Raw genomic sequence first — 17,256 nt, forward strand, 5'->3', positions numbered from 1 at the left:
AGCAGCTGTCTCATGATAGCTTCACCGACGAAACGCGGCCGCTGCTAAGCCTTATTACGCTGTACGCGCTCGTAGCCTAGCCTGATCTGACCAAACTAAAACACCATTTTCTAATGCCAGCAGCTGTCTCATGATAGCTTCACCGACGAAACGCGGTCGCTGCTAAGCCTTACTACGCTGTACGTGCTCGTAGCCTAACCTAACTAGAATGCGTTTTGCAATGCCGGCAGCTCTCTCATGATAGCTTCACCGACGAAACGCGGCCGCTGCTAAGCCTTACTACGCTGTAGCGCTCGTAGCCTAGCCTAGCCTAGCCTAGCCTAGTCGAACCGAACCGAACCTAACCTAACCTAAACTAAACTTAACTAAACTAAACACAGTTTTCCAATGCCGGCAGCTCTCTCATGATAGCTTCACCTACGAAACGCAGCCGCTGCTGGGCCTCACTACGCTGTACGCGCTCGTAGCCTAGCCTAGCCTAACCTAACCTAACCTGACCTGACCTGACCTGACCTGACCTGACCAGACCAGAACACAGTTTTCCAAAGTCGGCAGCTCTCTCATGATAGCTTCACCGACGAAACGCGGCCGCTGCTAAGCCTTACCACGCTCTACGCGCTCGTAGCCTACCCTAGCCTGGCCTAGCCTAGCCTAGCCTAACCTAACCTAACCTAACCTAACCTAACCTAGCCTAGCCTAACCTATCCTAACCTAACCTAGCCTAGCCTAGCCTAACCTAAGCTAACCTAACCTAACCTAACCTAACCTAACCTAACCTAGCCTAGCCGAGCTTAGCCGAGCCTAACATAACCTAACCCAACACACAGTTTTCGAATGCCGGCAGCTCTCTCATGATAGCTTCACCGATGAAACGCGGCCGCTGCTATGCCTTACTACGCTGTACGTACTGGTAGCCTAACCTAACCTAACCTAACCTAACTAAAACACCATTTTGCAATGCCAGCAGCTGTCTCATGATAGCTTCACCGACGAAACGCGGCCGCTGCCAAGCCTTACTACGCTGTACGCGCTCGTAGCCTAACCTAACTAGAACGCCGTTTTGCAATGCCGGCAGCTCTCTCATGATAGCTTCACCGACGAAACGCGGCCGCTGCTAACCCTTACTACGCTGTACGCGCTCGTAGCCTAGCCTAGCCTAACCTAGCCTAACCTAGCCTAACCCAACCTAACCTAACCTGACCTGACCTGACCTGACCACACCAGACCAGAACACAGTTTTCCAATGCCGGCAGCTCTCTCATGATAGCTTCACCGACGAAACGCGGCCGCTGCTAACCCTTACTACGCTGTACGCGCTCGTAGCCTAGCCTAGCCTAACCTAGCCTAACCTAGCCTAACCCAACCTAACCTAACCTGACCTGACCTGACCTGACCACACCAGACCAGAACACAGTTTTCCAATGCCGGCAGCTCTCTCATGATAACTTCACCGACGAAACGCGGCCGCTGCTGAGCCTTACTATGCTGTACGCGCTCGTAGCCTAGCCTGACCTGACCAAACTAAAACAACATTTTCTAATGCCAGCAGCTGTCTCATGATAGCTTCACCGACGAAACGCGGTCGCTGCTAAGCCTGACTACGCTGTACGCGCTCGTAGCCTAACCTAACTAGAACGCCGTTTTGCAATGCCGGCAGCTCTCTCATGATAGCTTCACCGACGAAACGCGGCCGCTGCTAAGCCTTACTACGCTGTAGCGCTCGTAGCCTAGCCTAGCCTAGCCGAGCCTAGTCGAACCGAACCGAACCGAACCTAACCTAAACTAAACTTAACTAAATTAAACACAGTTTTCCAATGCCGGCAGCTCTCTCATGATAGCTTCACCGACGAAACGCGGGCGCTGCTAAGCCTTACTACGCTGTACGCGCTCGTAGCCTACCCTAGCCTAGCCTAGCCTAGCCTAACCTAACCTAGCCTAGCCTAACCTAACCTAACCTAACCTAACCTAACCTAACCTAACCTAACCTAACCTAGCCTAGCCTAGCCTAGCCTAACCTAACCTAACCTAACATAACCTAGAACACAGTTTTCCAATGCCGGCAGCTCTCTCATGATAGCTTCACTGACGAAACGCGGCCGCTGCTAAGCCTTACTACGCTGTACGCGCTCGTAGCCTAACCTAACCTAAGCTAACTATAACGCCATTTTCCAATGCCAGCAGCTGTCTCTGGTAGCTTCACCGACAAAACGCGGCCGCTGCTACCCTTACTACGCTGTACGCGCTGGTAGCCTAACCTAACCTAACCTAACTAAGACACCATTTTCCAATGCAAGCAGTTCTGTCATGATAGCTTCACCGACGAAACGCGGCCGCTGCTAAGCCTAACTACGCTGTACGCGCTCGTACCCTAACCTAACCTAACTAAAACGCCATTTTGCAATGCCAGCAGCTGTCTCATGATAGCTTCACTGACCTAGCCTAGCCTAGCCTAACCTAACCTAACCTAACCTAACCTAACCTAACCTAGCCTAGCCTAACCTATCCTAACCTAACCTAGCCTAGCCTAGCCTAACCTAAGCTAACCTAACCTAACCTAACCTAACCTAACCTAACCTAACCTAACCTAACCTAACCTAGCCTAGCCGAGCCTAACATAACCTAACCCAACCCAACCCAACACACAGTTTTCGAATGCCGGCAGCTCTCTCATGATAGCTTCACCGATGAAACGCGGCCGCTGCTATGCCTTACTACGCTGTACGTACTGGTAGCCTAACCTAACCTAACCTAACCTAACTAAAACACCATTTTGCAATGCCAGCAGCTGTCTCATGATAGCTTCACCGACGAAACGCGGCCGCTGCCAAGCCTTACTACGCTGTACGCGCTCGTAGCCTAACCTAACTAGAACGCCGTTTTGCAATGCCGGCAGCTCTCTCATGATAGCTTCACCGACGAAACGCGGCCGCTGCTAACCCTTACTACGCTGTACGCGCTCGTAGCCTAGCCTAGCCTAACCTAGCCTAACCTAGCCTAACCCAACCTAACCTAACCTGACCTGACCTGACCTGACCACACCAGACCAGAACACAGTTTTCCAATGCCGGCAGCTCTCTCATGATAGCTTCACCGACGAAACGCGGCCGCTGCTAACCCTTACTACGCTGTACGCGCTCGTAGCCTACCCTAGCCTAGCCTAACCTAGCCTAACCTAGCCTAACCCAACCTAACCTAACCTGACCTGACCTGACCTGACCACACCAGACCAGAACACAGTTTTCCAATGCCGGCAGCTCTCTCATGATAACTTCACCGACGAAACGCGGCCGCTGCTGAGCCTTACTATGCTGTACGCGCTCGTAGCCTAGCCTGACCTGACCAAACTAAAACAACATTTTCTAATGCCAGCAGCTGTCTCATGATAGCTTCACCGACGAAACGCGGTCGCTGCTAAGCCTGACTACGCTGTACGCGCTCGTAGCCTAACCTAACTAGAACGCCGTTTTGCAATGCCGGCAGCTCTCTCATGATAGCTTCACCGACGAAACGCGGCCGCTGCTAAGCCTTACTACGCTGTAGCGCTCGTAGCCTAGCCTAGCCTAGCCGAGCCTAGTCGAACCGAACCGAACCGAACCTAACCTAAACTAAACTTAACTAAATTAAACACAGTTTTCCAATGCCGGCAGCTCTCTCATGATAGCTTCACCGACGAAACGCGGGCGCTGCTAAGCCTTACTACGCTGTACGCGCTCGTAGCCTAGCCTAACCTAACCTAGCCTAGCCTAACCTAACCTAACCTAACCTAACCTAACCTAACCTAACCTAACCTAACCTAACCTAACCTAACCTAGCCTAGCCTAGCCTAACCTAACCTAACCTAACATAACCTAGAACACAGTTTTCCAATGCCGGCAGCTCTCTCATGATAGCTTCACTGACGAAACGCGGCCGCTGCTAAGCCTTACTACGCTGTACGCGCTCGTAGCCTAACCTAACCTAAGCTAACTATAACGCCATTTTCCAATGCCAGCAGCTGTCTCATGGTAGCTTCACCGACAAAACGCGGCCGCTGCTACCCTTACTACGCTGTACGCGCTGGTAGCCTAACCTAACCTAACCTAACTAAAACACCATTTTCCAATGCAAGCAGTTCTGTCATGATAGCTTCACCGACGAAACGCGGCCGCTGCTAAGCCTAACTACGCTGTACGCGCTCGTACCCTAACCTAACCTAACTAGAACGCCGTTTTGCAATGCCGGCAGCTCTCTCATGATAGCTTCACCGACGAAACGCGGCCGCTGCTAACCCTTACTACGCTGTACGCGCTCGTAGCCTAGCCTAGCCTAACCTAGCCTAACCTAGCCTAACCCAACCTAACCTAACCTGACCTGACCTGACCTGACCACACCAGACCAGAACACAGTTTTCCAATGCCAGCAGCTGTCTCATGATAGCTTCACTGACGAAACCCGGCCGCTGCTAAGCCTTACTACGCTGTACGCGCTCGTAGCCTAGCCTAGCCTAACCTAGCCTAACCTAGCCTAACCTAACCTAACCTAACCTGACCTGACCTGACCAGACCAGACGAGAACACAGTTTTCCAATGCCGGCAGCTCTCTCATGATAACTTCACTGACGAAACGAGGCCGCTGCTAAGCCTTACTACGCTGTACGTGCTCATAGCCTAGCCTAGCCTAGCCTAGCCTAGCCTAGCCTAGCCTAGCCTAGCCTAGCCTAACCTAAGCTAACCTAACCTAACCTAACCTAGCCTAGCCTAGCCTAACCCAACCCAACCCAACCCAACACACAGTTTTCCAATGCCGGCAGCTCTCTCATGATAGCTTCACCGACGAAACGCGGCCGCTGCTAAGCCTTACTACGCTGTACGAGCTCGTAGCCTAACCTAACCTAACTAGAACGCCGTTTTGCCATGGCGGCAGCTCTCTCATGGTAGCTTCACCGACGAAACGCGGCCGCTGCTACGCCTTACTACGCTGTACGTGCTCGTAGCCTAGCCTAGCCTAGCATAGCCTAGCCTAACCTAACCTAACCTAACCTAACCTAGCCTACCCTAACCTAACCTAACCTAAGCTAACCTAAGCTAACCTAACCTAACCTAACCTAGCCTAACCTAACCTAACCTAACCTAGCCTAGCCTAACTTAACCTAACCCAATCCAACCCAACACACAGTTTTCCAATGCCGCCAGCTCTCTCATGATAGCTTCACCGACGAAACGCGGCCGCTGCTAAGCCTTACTATGCTGTACGCGCTGGTAGCCTAACCTAACCTAACCTAACTAAAACACCATTTTGCAATGCCAGCAGCTGTCTCATGATAGCTTCACCGACGAAACGCGGTCGCTGCTAAGCCTTACTACGCTGTACGCGCTCGTAGCCTAGCCTAGCCTAACTAGAACGCCGTATTGCCATGCCGGCAGCTCTCTTATGGTAGCTTCACCGACGAAACGCGGCCGCTGCTAACCCTTACTACGCTGTACGCGCTCGTAGCCTAGCCTAGCCTAGCCTAGCCTAACCTAGCCTAACCTAACCTATCCTAACCTAACCTAACCTGACATGACCAGAACAGAACACAGTTTTCCAATGCCGGCAGCTCTCTCATGATAAATTCACCGACGAAACGCGGCCGCTGCTAAGCCTTACTACGCTGTACGCGCTCGTAGCCTAACCTAACCTCACCTAACTAGAACAGTTTTCCAATGCCGGCAGCTCTCTCATGATAGCTTCACCGACGAAATGCGGCTGCTGCTAAGCCTTACTACGCTGTACGCGCTCGTAGCCTAACCTAACCTAACTAGAACGCCGTTTTGCCATGCCGGCAGCTCTCTCATGGTAGCTTCACCGACGAAACGCGGCCGCTGCTACGCCTTACTATGCTGTAGATGCTCGTAGCCTAGCCTAGCCTAGCCTACCCTAGCCTAGCCTAGCCTAGCCTAGCCTAGCCTATTCCAGCCTAGCCTAACCTAAGCTAACCTAACCTAACCTAACCTAGCCTAGCCGAGCCTAGCCTAGCCTAACCTAACCCAACCCAACCCAACCCAACCCAACACACAGTTTTCCAATGCCGGCAGCTCTCTCATGATAGCTTCACCGATGAAACGCGACCGCTGCTAAGCCTTACTACGCTGTATGCGCGCGTAGCCTAACCTAACCTAACTAGAACGCCGTTTTGCCATGGCGGCAGCTCTCTCACGATAGCTTCACCGACGAAACGCGGCCGCTGCTACCCTTACTACGCTGTACGTGCTCGTAGCCTAACCTAACCTAACTAGAACGCCGTTTTCCCATGCCGGCAGCTCTCTAATGGTAGCTTCACCGACGAAACGCGGCCGCTGCTACACCTTACTACGCTGTACATGCTCGTAGCCTAGCCTAGCCGAACCTAACCTTACCTAACCTAGCCTAGTCTAGCCTAACCTAACCCAACCCAACCCAACACACAGTTTTCCAATGCCGGCAGCTCTCTCATGGTAGCTTCACCGACGAAACGCAGCCGCTGCTAAGCCTTACTACGCTGTACGCGCTCGTAGCCTAACCTAGCCTAGCCTAGCCTAGCCTAGCCTAGCCTAACCTAACCTAACCTAACCTAACCTAACCTAACCTAAGCTAAGCTAAACTAAACTAAACTAAACTAAACTAAACTAAACACTGTTTTCCAATGCCGGCAGCTCTTTCATGATAGCTTCACCGACGAAACGTGGCCGCTGGTAAGCCTTACTACGCTGTACGCGCATGTAGCCTAACCTAGCCTAGCCTAGCCTAGCCTAACCTAACCTCGCCTAACCTAACCTAACCTAACCTAACCTGACCTAACCTAACCTAACCAAACCTAACCTAACCTAACCTAACCTAACCCAACCCAACCCAACACACAGTTTTCCAATGCCGCCAGCTCTCTCATGATAGCTTCACCGACGAAACGCGGCCGCTGGTAAGCCTTACTATGCTGTACGCGCTGGTAGCCTAACCTAACCTAACCTAACTAAAACACCATTTTGCAATGCCAGCAGCTGTCTCATGATAGCTTCACCGACGAAACGCGGTCGCTGCTAAGCCTTACTACGCTGTACGCGCTCGTAGCCTAGCCTAGCCTAACTAGAACGCCGTATTGCCATGCCGGCAGCTCTCTTATGGTAGCTTCACCGACGAAACGCGGCCGCTGCTAACCCTTACTACGCTGTACGCGCTCGTAGCCTAGCCTAGCCTAGCCTAGCCTAACCTAGCCTAACCTAACCTATCCTAACCTAACCTAACCTGACATGACCAGAACAGAACACAGTTTTCCAATGCCGGCAGCTCTCTCATGATAAATTCACCGACGAAACGCGGCCGCTGCTAAGCCTTACTACGCTGTACGCGCTCGTAGCCTAACCTAACCTCACCTAACTAGAACAGTTTTCCAATGCCGGCAGCTCTCTCATGATAGCTTCACCGACGAAATGCGGCTGCTGCTAAGCCTTACTACGCTGTACGCGCTCGTAGCCTAACCTAACCTAACTAGAACGCCGTTTTGCCATGCCGGCAGCTCTCTCATGGTAGCTTCACCGACGAAACGCGGCCGCTGCTACGCCTTACTATGCTGTAGATGCTCGTAGCCTAGCCTAGCCTAGCCTACCCTAGCCTAGCCTAGCCTAGCCTAGCCTAGCCTATTCCAGCCTAGCCTAACCTAAGCTAACCTAACCTAACCTAACCTAGCCTAGCCAAGCCTAGCCTAGCCTAACCTAACCCAACCCAACCCAACCCAACCCAACACACAGTTTTCCAATGCCGGCAGCTCTCTCATGATAGCTTCACCGATGAAACGCGACCGCTGCTAAGCCTTACTACGCTGTATGCGCGCGTAGCCTAACCTAACCTAACTAGAACGCCGTTTTGCCATGGCGGCAGCTCTCTCACGATAGCTTCACCGACGAAACGCGGCCGCTGCTACCCTTACTACGCTGTACGTGCTCGTAGCCTAACCTAACCTAACTAGAACGCCGTTTTCCCATGCCGGCAGCTCTCTAATGGTAGCTTCACCGACGAAACGCGGCCGCTGCTACACCTTACTACGCTGTACATGCTCGTAGCCTAGCCTAGCCGAACCTAACCTTACCTAACCTAGCCTAGTCTAGCCTAACCTAACCCAACCCAACCCAACACACAGTTTTCCAATGCCGGCAGCTCTCTCATGGTAGCTTCACCGACGAAACGCAGCCGCTGCTAAGCCTTACTACGCTGTACGCGCTCGTAGCCTAACCTAGCCTAGCCTAGCCTAGCCTAGCCTAGCCTAACCTAACCTAACCTAACCTAACCTAACCTAACCTAACCTAAGCTAAGCTAAACTAAACTAAACTAAACTAAACTAAACTAAACACTGTTTTCCAATGCCGGCAGCTCTTTCATGATAGCTTCACCGACGAAACGTGGCCGCTGGTAAGCCTTACTACGCTGTACGCGCATGTAGCCTAACCTAGCCTAGCCTAGCCTAGCCTAACCTAACCTCGCCTAACCTAACCTAACCTAACCTAACCTGACCTAACCTAACCTAACCTAACCAAACCTAACCTAACCTAACCTAACCTAACCCAACCCAACCCAACACACAGTTTTCCAATGCCGGCAGCTCTCCATGATAGCTTCACCGACGAAACGCGGCCGCTGGTAAGCCTTACTACACTGTACGCGCTTGTAGCCTAACCTAGCCTAGCCTAGCCTAGCTTAACCTAACCTAACCTAACCTAACCTAACCTAACCTAACCTAACCTAACCTAACCTAACCTAACCTAACCTAGCCTAGCCTAGCCTAGCCTAGCCTAGCCTAACCCAACCTAACCTAACCTAGCCTAACATAACCTGGGACACACTTTTCCAATGCCGGCTGCTCTCTCATGATAGCTTCACCGACGAAACGCGGCCGCTGCTAAGCCTTACTACGCTGTACGCGCTCGTAGCCTAACCTAACGTAACCTAAGTAAAACGCCATTTTCCAATGCCAGCAGCTGTCTCATGAGAGCTTGACCGACAAAACGCAGCTGCTGCTAAGCCTTACTATACTGTATGCGCTCGTAGGCTAACCTAACTAGAACTATGTTTTGCAATGCCGGCAGCTGCTTCACCGACGAAACGCGGCCGCTGCTAAGCCTTACTACATTGAATGCGCTCGTAGCCTAGCCTAGCTTAGCCTAACCTAACCTGACCTGACCTGACCAGACCAGAACACAGTTTTCTAATGCCAGCAGCTGTCTCACGTTAGCTTCACCGACGAAACGCGGCCGCTGCTACCCTTACTACGCTGTACGTGCTCGTAGCCTAGCCTAGCCTAGCCTAGCTTAGCCTAACCTAACCTAACCTAACCTAACCTAACCTAACCTAACCTAACCTAGCCCAGCCTAGCCTAGCCCAGCATAGCCTAGCCTAGCCTAGCCTAACCTAACCTAACCTAACCTAACCTAACCTAACCTTGCCTAGCCTAACCTGACCTAACCTAACCTAACCTAACCTAACATAACGTAGAACACAGTTTTCCAATGCCGGAAGCTCTCTCATGATAGCTTCACCGACGAAACGCGGCCGCTGCTAAGCCTTACTACGCTGTATGCGCTCGTAGCCTAGCCTAACCTAACCTAGCCTAGCTTAGCCTAACCTAACCTAACCTAACCTAACCTAACCTAACCTAACCTAACCTAACCTAACCTAACCTAACCTAACCTAACCTAACCTAACCTGACCTAACCTAACCTAACCTAACATAACCTAACATAACCTAGAACACAGTTTTCCAATGCCGGCAGCTCTCTCATGATAGCTTCACCGACGAAACGCGGCCGCTGTTAAGCCTTACTACGTTGTACGCGCTCGTAGGCTAACCTAACTAGAACGCTATTTTGCAATGTCGGCAGCTCTCTCATGATAGCTTCACCGACGAAACGCGGCCGCTGCTAAGCCTAACTACACTGAACGCGCTCGTAGCCTAGCCTCGCCTAGCCTAACCTAACCTGACCTGACCTGACCAGACCAGACCAGACCAGAACACAGTTTGCCAATGCCGGCAGCTCTCTCATGATAGCTTCACCGACGAAACGCGACCGCTGCTAAGCCTTACTACGCTGTACATGCTCGTAGCCTAGCCTAGCCTAGCCTAGCCTAGCCCAACCTAACCTAACCTAGCCTAGCCTAACCTAACCTAGCCTAGCCTAGCCTAGCCTAGCCTAGCCTAGCCTAGCCTAACCTAACCTAACCAAACCTAACCTAACCCAACCTAACCCAACACACAGTTTTCCAATGTCGGCAGCTCTCCCATGATAGCTTCACCGACGAAACGCGGCCGCTGGTAAGCCTTACTACGCTGTACACGCTCGTAGCCTAACCTAGCCTAGCTTAACCTAACATAACGTAACCTAACCTACCCTAGCCTAGCCTAACCTAGTCTAGCCTTGCCTAGCCTAACCTAACCTAACCTAACCGAACCTAACATAACCTAGAACACAGTTTTCCAATGCCGGCAGCTCTCTCATGATAGCTTCACCGACGAAACGCGGCCGCTGCCAAGCCTTACTACGCTGTACGCGCTGGTAGCCTATCCTAACCTAACCTAACCTAACTAAAACGCCACTTTGCAATGCCAGCAGCTGTCTCATGATAGCTTCACCGACGAAACGCGGCCGCTGCCAAGCCTTACTACGCTGTACGCGCTCGTAGCCTAGCCTAGCCGAGCCAAGCCTAGTCGAACCGAACCGAACCTAACCTAACCTAAGCTAAACTAAACTAAACTAAACTAAACACAGTTTTCCAATGCCAGCAGCTCTCTCATGATAGCTTCACCGACGAAACGCAGCCGCTGCTAAGCCTTACTACGCTGTACGCGCTCGTAGCCTAGCCTAGCCTAGCCTAGCCTAACCTAACCTAACCTAACCTAACCTAACCTAATCTAACCCAACCCAACCCAACCCAACACACAGTTTTCCAATGCCGGCAGCTCTCCCATGATAGCTTCACCGACGAAACGTGGCCGCTGGTAAGCCTTACTACGCTGTACATGCTCGTAGCCTAGCCTAGCCTAGCCCAACCTAACCTAACCTAGCCTAGCCTAACCTAACCTAGCCTAGCCTAGCCTAGCCTAGCCTAGCCTAGCCTAGCCTAACCTAACCTAACCAAACCTAACCTAACCAAACCTAACCCAACCTAACCCAACACACAGTTTTCCAATGCCGGCAGCTCTCCCATGATAGCTTCACCGACGAAACGCGGCCGCTGGTAAGCCTTACTACGCTGTACACGCTCGTAGCCTAACCTAGCCTAGCTTAACCTAACATAACGTAACCTAACCTACCCTAGCCTAGCCTAACCTAGTCTAGCCTTGCCTAGCCTAACCTAACCTAACCTAACCTAACCTAACCTAACCTAACATAACCTAGAACACAGTTTTCCAATGCCGGCAGCTCTCTCATGATAGCTTCACCGACGAAACGCGGCCGCTGCCAAGCCTTACTATGCTGTACGCGCTGGTAGCCTATCCTAACCTAACCTAACCTAACTAAAACGCCACTTTGCAATGCCAGCAGCTGTCTCATGATAGCTTCACCGACGAAACGCGGCCGCTGCCAAGCCTTACTACGCTGTACGCGCTCGTAGCCTAGCCTAGCCGAGCCGAGCCTAGTCGAACCGAACCGAACCTAACCTAACCTAAGCTAAACTAAACTAAACTAAACTAAACACAGTTTTCCAATGCCAGCAGCTCTCTCATGATAGCTTCACCGACGAAACGCAGCCGCTGCTAAGCCTTACTACGCTGTACGCGCTTGTAGCCTAGCCTAGCCTAGCCTAGCCTAGCCTAACCTAACCTAACCTAACCTAACCTAATCTAACCCAACCCAACCCAACACACAGTTTTCCAATGCCGGCAGCTCTCCCATGATAGCTTCACCGACGAAACGTGGCCGCTGGTAAGCCTTACTACTCTATACGCGCTTGTAGCCTAACCTAGCCTAGCCTAGCCTAGCCTAGCCTAGCTTAACCTAACATAACCTAACCTAACCTAGCCTAGCCTAGCCTAGCCTAGCCTAGCCTAGCCTAGCCTAGCCTAGCCTAACCTAACCTAACCTAACCTAACCTAACCTAACCTAGCCTAACCTAGTCTAGCCTTGCCTAGCCTAACCTAACCTAACCTAACTAAAACGCCATTTTCCAATGCCAGCAGCTGTCTCATGAGAGCTTGACCGACAAAACGCAGCTGCTGCTAAGCCTTACTACGCTGTATGCGCTCGTAGGCTAACCTAACTAGAACTATGTTTTGCAATGCCGGCAGCTCTCCCATGATAGCTTCACCGACGAAACGTGGCCGCTGCTAAGCCTTACTACATTGAATGCGCTCGTAGCCTAGCCTAGCTTAGCCTAACCTAACCTGATCTGACCTGACCTGACCATACCAGAACACAGTTTTCCAATGCCGGCAGCTCTCTCATGATAGCTTCACCGACGAAACGCGACCGCTGCTAAGCCTTACTACGCTGTATGCGCTCGTAGCCTAACCTAACCTAACCAAACCTAACTAAAACGCCATTTTCACATGCCAGCAGCTGTCTCACGATAGCTTCACCGACGAAACGCGGCCGCTGCTACCCTTACTACGCTGTACGTGCTCGTAGCCTAGCCTAGCCTAGCCTACCCTAACCTAACCTAACCTAACCTAACCTAACCTAACCTAACCTGACCTAACCTAACCTAACCTAACATAACCTAGAACACAGTTTTCCAATGCCGGCAGCTCTCTCATGATAGCTTCACCGACGAAACGCGGCCGCTGCTAAGCCTAACTACACTGAATGTGCTCGTAGCCTAGCCTCGCCTAGCCTAACCTAACCTGACCTGACCAGACCAGACCAGAACACAGTTTGCCAATGCCGGCAGCTCTCTCATGATAGCTTCACCGACGAAACGCGACCGCTGCTAAGCCTTACTACGCTGTACATGCTCGTAGCCTAGCCTAGCCTAGCCTAGCCTAGCCCAACCTAACCTAACCTAGCCTAGCCTAGCCTAACCTAGCCTAGCCTAGCCTAACCTAACCAAACCTAACCTAACCTAACCTAACCCAACCCAACCCAACACACAGTTTTCCAATGCCGGCAGCTCTCCCATGATAGCTTCACCGACGAAACGCGGCCGCTGGTAAGCCTTACTACGCTGTACACGCTCGTAGCCTAACCTAGCCTAACCTAACCTAATATAACCTAGAACACTGTTTTCCAATGCCGGCAGCTCTCTCATGATAACTTCACAGACGAAACGCGGCCGCTGCTAAGCCTTACTACGCTGTATGCGCTCGTAGCCTAACCTAACCTAACCAAACCTAACTAAAACGCCATTTTCCAATGCCAGCAGCTGTCTCATGATAGCTTCACCGACGAAACGCGGCCGCTGCTACCCTTACTACGCTGTACGTGCTCGTAGCCTAGCCTAGCCTAGCCTAGCCTAGCCTAGCCTAACCTAACCTAACCTAACCTAACCTAACCTGACCTAACCTAACATAACCTAGAACACAGTTTTCCAATGCCGGCAGCTCTCTCATGATAGCTTCACCGACGAAACGCGGCCGCTGCTAAGCCTAACTACAGTGAACGCGCTCGTAGCCTAGCCTCGCCTAGCCTAACCTAACCTGACCTGACCAGACCAGACCAGACCAGAACACAGTTTGCCAATGCCGGCAGCTCTCTCATGATAGCTTCACCGACGAAACGCGACCGCTGCTAAGCCTTACTACGCTGTACATGCTCGTAGCCTAGCCTAGCCTAGCCTAGCCTAGCCCAACCTAACCTAACCTAGCCTAGCCTAACCTAACCTAGCCTAGCCTAGCCTAGCCTAGCCTAGCCTAACCTAACCAAACCTAACCTAACCTAACCCAACCCAACCCAACCCAACACACAGTTTTCCAATGCCGGCAGCTCTCCCATGATAGCTTCACCGACGAAACGCGGCCGCTGGTAAGCCCTACTACGCTGTACACGCTCGTAGCCTAACCTAGCCTAGCCTAGCCTAACCTAACCTAATATAACCTAGAACACTGTTTTCCAATGCCGGCAGCTCTCTCATGATAGCTTCACCGACGAAACGCGGCCGCTGCTAAGCTTTACTACGCTGTATGCGCTCGTAGCCTAACCTAACCTAACCAAACCTAACTAAAATGCCATTTTCCAATGCCAGCAGCTGTCTCATGATAGCTTCACCGACGAAACGCGGCCGCTGCTACCCTTACTACGCTGTACGTGCTCGTAGCCTAACCTAACCTAACTAGAACGCCGTTTTGCCATGCCTGCAGCTCTCTCATGGTAGCTTCACCGAAGAAACGCGGCCGCTGCTACGCCTTACTACGCTGTACGTGCTCGTAGCCTAGACTAGCCTAGCCTAGCCTACCCTAGCCTAGCCTAGCCTAACCTAACCTAACCTAGTCTAACCTAACCTAACCTAACCCAACCCAACCCAACACACAGTTTTCCAATGCCGGCAGCTCTCTCATGATAGCTTCACCGACGAATTGCGGCCGCTGCTAAGCCTTACTAGGCTGTACGCACTCGTAGCCTAACCTAACCTAACCTAACCTAACTAAAACGCCATTTTGCAATGCCAGCAGCTGTCTCATGATAGCTGCACCGACGAAACGTGGCCGCTGCTAAGCCTTACTACGCTGTACGCGCTCGTAGCCTAGCCTAGCCTAGCCGAGCCGAGCCGAACCTAAACTAACCTGACCTAACCTAAGCGAACCGAACCGAACCTAACCTAACCTAACCTAAACACAGTTTTCCAATGCCGGCAGCTCTCTCATGATAGCTTCACCGACGAAACGCGGCCGCTGCTAAGCCTTACTACGCTGTGCACGCTCGTAGCCTAACCTAGCCTAACCTAACCTAACCTAACCTAACCTAACCTAACCCAACCCAACCCAACCCAACACACAGTTTTCCAATTCCGGCAGCTCTCTCATGATAGCGTCACCGACGAAACGTGGCCGCTGCTAAGCCTTACTACACTGAACGCGCTCGTAGCCTAGCCTAGCCTAGCCTAACCTAACCTGACCTGACCAGACCAGACCAGACCAGAACACAGTTTTCTAATGCCGGCAGCTCTCTCATGATAGCTTCACCGACGAAACGCGGCCGCTGCTAAGCCTAATCACACTGTACACGCTCGTAGCCTAGCCTAGCCTAGCCGAGCCGTGCCGAACCTAGCCTAACCTGACCTAACCTAAGCGAACCTAACCTAACCTAACTAAAACGCCATTTTCCAATGCCAGCAGCTGTCTCATGATAGCTTCACCGACGAAACGCGGCCGCTGCTACCCTTACTACGCTGTACGTGCTCGTAGCCTAGCCTAGCCTAGCCTAACCTAACCTGACCTGACCAGACCAGACCAGACCAGAACACAGTTTTCTAATGCCGGCAGCTCTCTCATGGTAGCTACACCGACAGAACGCGGCCGCTGCTGCGCCTTGCTACGCTGTACCTGCTCGTAGCCTAGCCTAGCCTAGCTTAGCCTAGCCTAGCCTAACCTAACCTAACCTAGCCTAGCCTAACCTAGCCTAGCCTAGCCTAGCCTAAACTAACCTAACCCAACCTAACCCAACCCAACCCAAAACACAGTTTTCCAATGCCAGCAGCTGTCCCATGATAGCTTCACCGACGAAACGTGGCCGCTACTAAGCCTGACTACGCTGTACACGCTCGAAGCCTAGCCTAGCCTAGCCGAGCCGAACCTAAACTAACCTGACCTAACCTAACCTAACCTAACCTAACATAACCTAGAACAGAGTTTTCCAATGCGGGCAGCTCTCTCATGATAGTTCACCGGCGAAACCCGGCCGCTGCTAAGCCTTACTACGCTGTACGTGCTCGTAGCCTAACCTAACCTAACCTAACTAAAACGCCATTTTCCAATGCCAGCAGCTGTCTCATGATAGCTTCACCGACGAAACGCGGCCGCTGCTACCCTTACTACGCTGTACGCGCTCGTAGCCTAGCCTGACCTGACCTAACCTGACCTGACCTGACCTGACCAGACAAGAAAAGTTTTCCAAAGCCGGCAGCTCTCTCGTGATAGCTTCACCGACGAAACGCGGCCGCTGCTAAGCCTTACTACGCTGTACGCTCTCGTAGCCTAGCCTGACCTGACCTGACCAGACCAGAACACAGTTTTCCAATGCCAGCAGCTCTCTCATGATAGCTTCACCGACGAGACGCGGCCGCTGCTACGCCTTACTACGCTGTACGCGCTCGTAGCTTAACCTAGCCTAGCCTAGCCTAACCTAACCTAACCTAACCTAACCTAACCAAACCAAACCAAACCAAACCAAACCCAACACACAGTTTTCCAATGCCGGCAGCTGTCCCATGATAGCTTCACCGACGAAACGTGGCCGCTGCTAAGCCTTACTATGCTGTACGCGCTCGTAGCCTAGCCTGACCTAACCTAACCTAACTTAAACACAGTTTTCCAATGCCGGCAGCTCTCTCATGATAGCTTTACCGACGAAACGCGGCCGCTGCTAAGCCTTACTACGCTGTACGCGATTGTAGCCTAGCCTAGCCTAACCTAACCTAACCTGACCTGACCAGACCAGAACAGTTTTCCAAAGCCGGCAGCTCTCTCGTGATAGCTTCACCGACGAAACGCGGCCGCTGCTAAGCCTTACTACGCTGTACGCGCTCGTAGCCTACCCTAGCCTACCCTAGCCTAGCCTAGCCTAACCTAACCTAACATAACCTAGAACACAGTTTTCCAATGCGTGCAGCTCTCTCATGGTAGCTTCACCGACGAAACGCGGCCGCTGCTGCCCTTAGTACGCTGTACACGCTCGTAGCCTAGCCTAGCCTAGCCTAGCCTAGCCTAACCTAACCTGACCTGACCTGACCTGACCTAACCTGACCAGACCAGACGAGGACAGAACACAGTTTTCCAATGCCGGCAGCTCTCTCATGGTAGCTACACCTACGAAACGCGGCCGCTGCTACGCCTTACTACGCTGTACACGCTCGTAGCCTAGCCTAGCCTAGCCTAGCCTAGCCTAACCTAACCTGACCAGACCAGACGAGGCTAGAACACAGTTTTCCAATGCCGCCAGCTCTCTCATGATAGCTTCACCGACGAAACGCGGCCGCTGCAAAGCCTTACTACGCTGTACGTGCTCGTAGCCTAACCTAACCTAACTAGAACGCCGTTTTGCCATGCCGGCAGCTCTCTCATGGTAGCTTCACCGACGAAGCGCGGCCGCTGCTACGCCTTACTATGCTGTACGTGCTCGTAGC

This window comes from Ornithodoros turicata, chromosome 1 (genome assembly GCF_037126465.1).
Source record: "Ornithodoros turicata isolate Travis chromosome 1, ASM3712646v1, whole genome shotgun sequence".
Lineage (NCBI taxonomy): Eukaryota > Metazoa > Arthropoda > Arachnida > Ixodida > Argasidae > Ornithodoros > Ornithodoros turicata.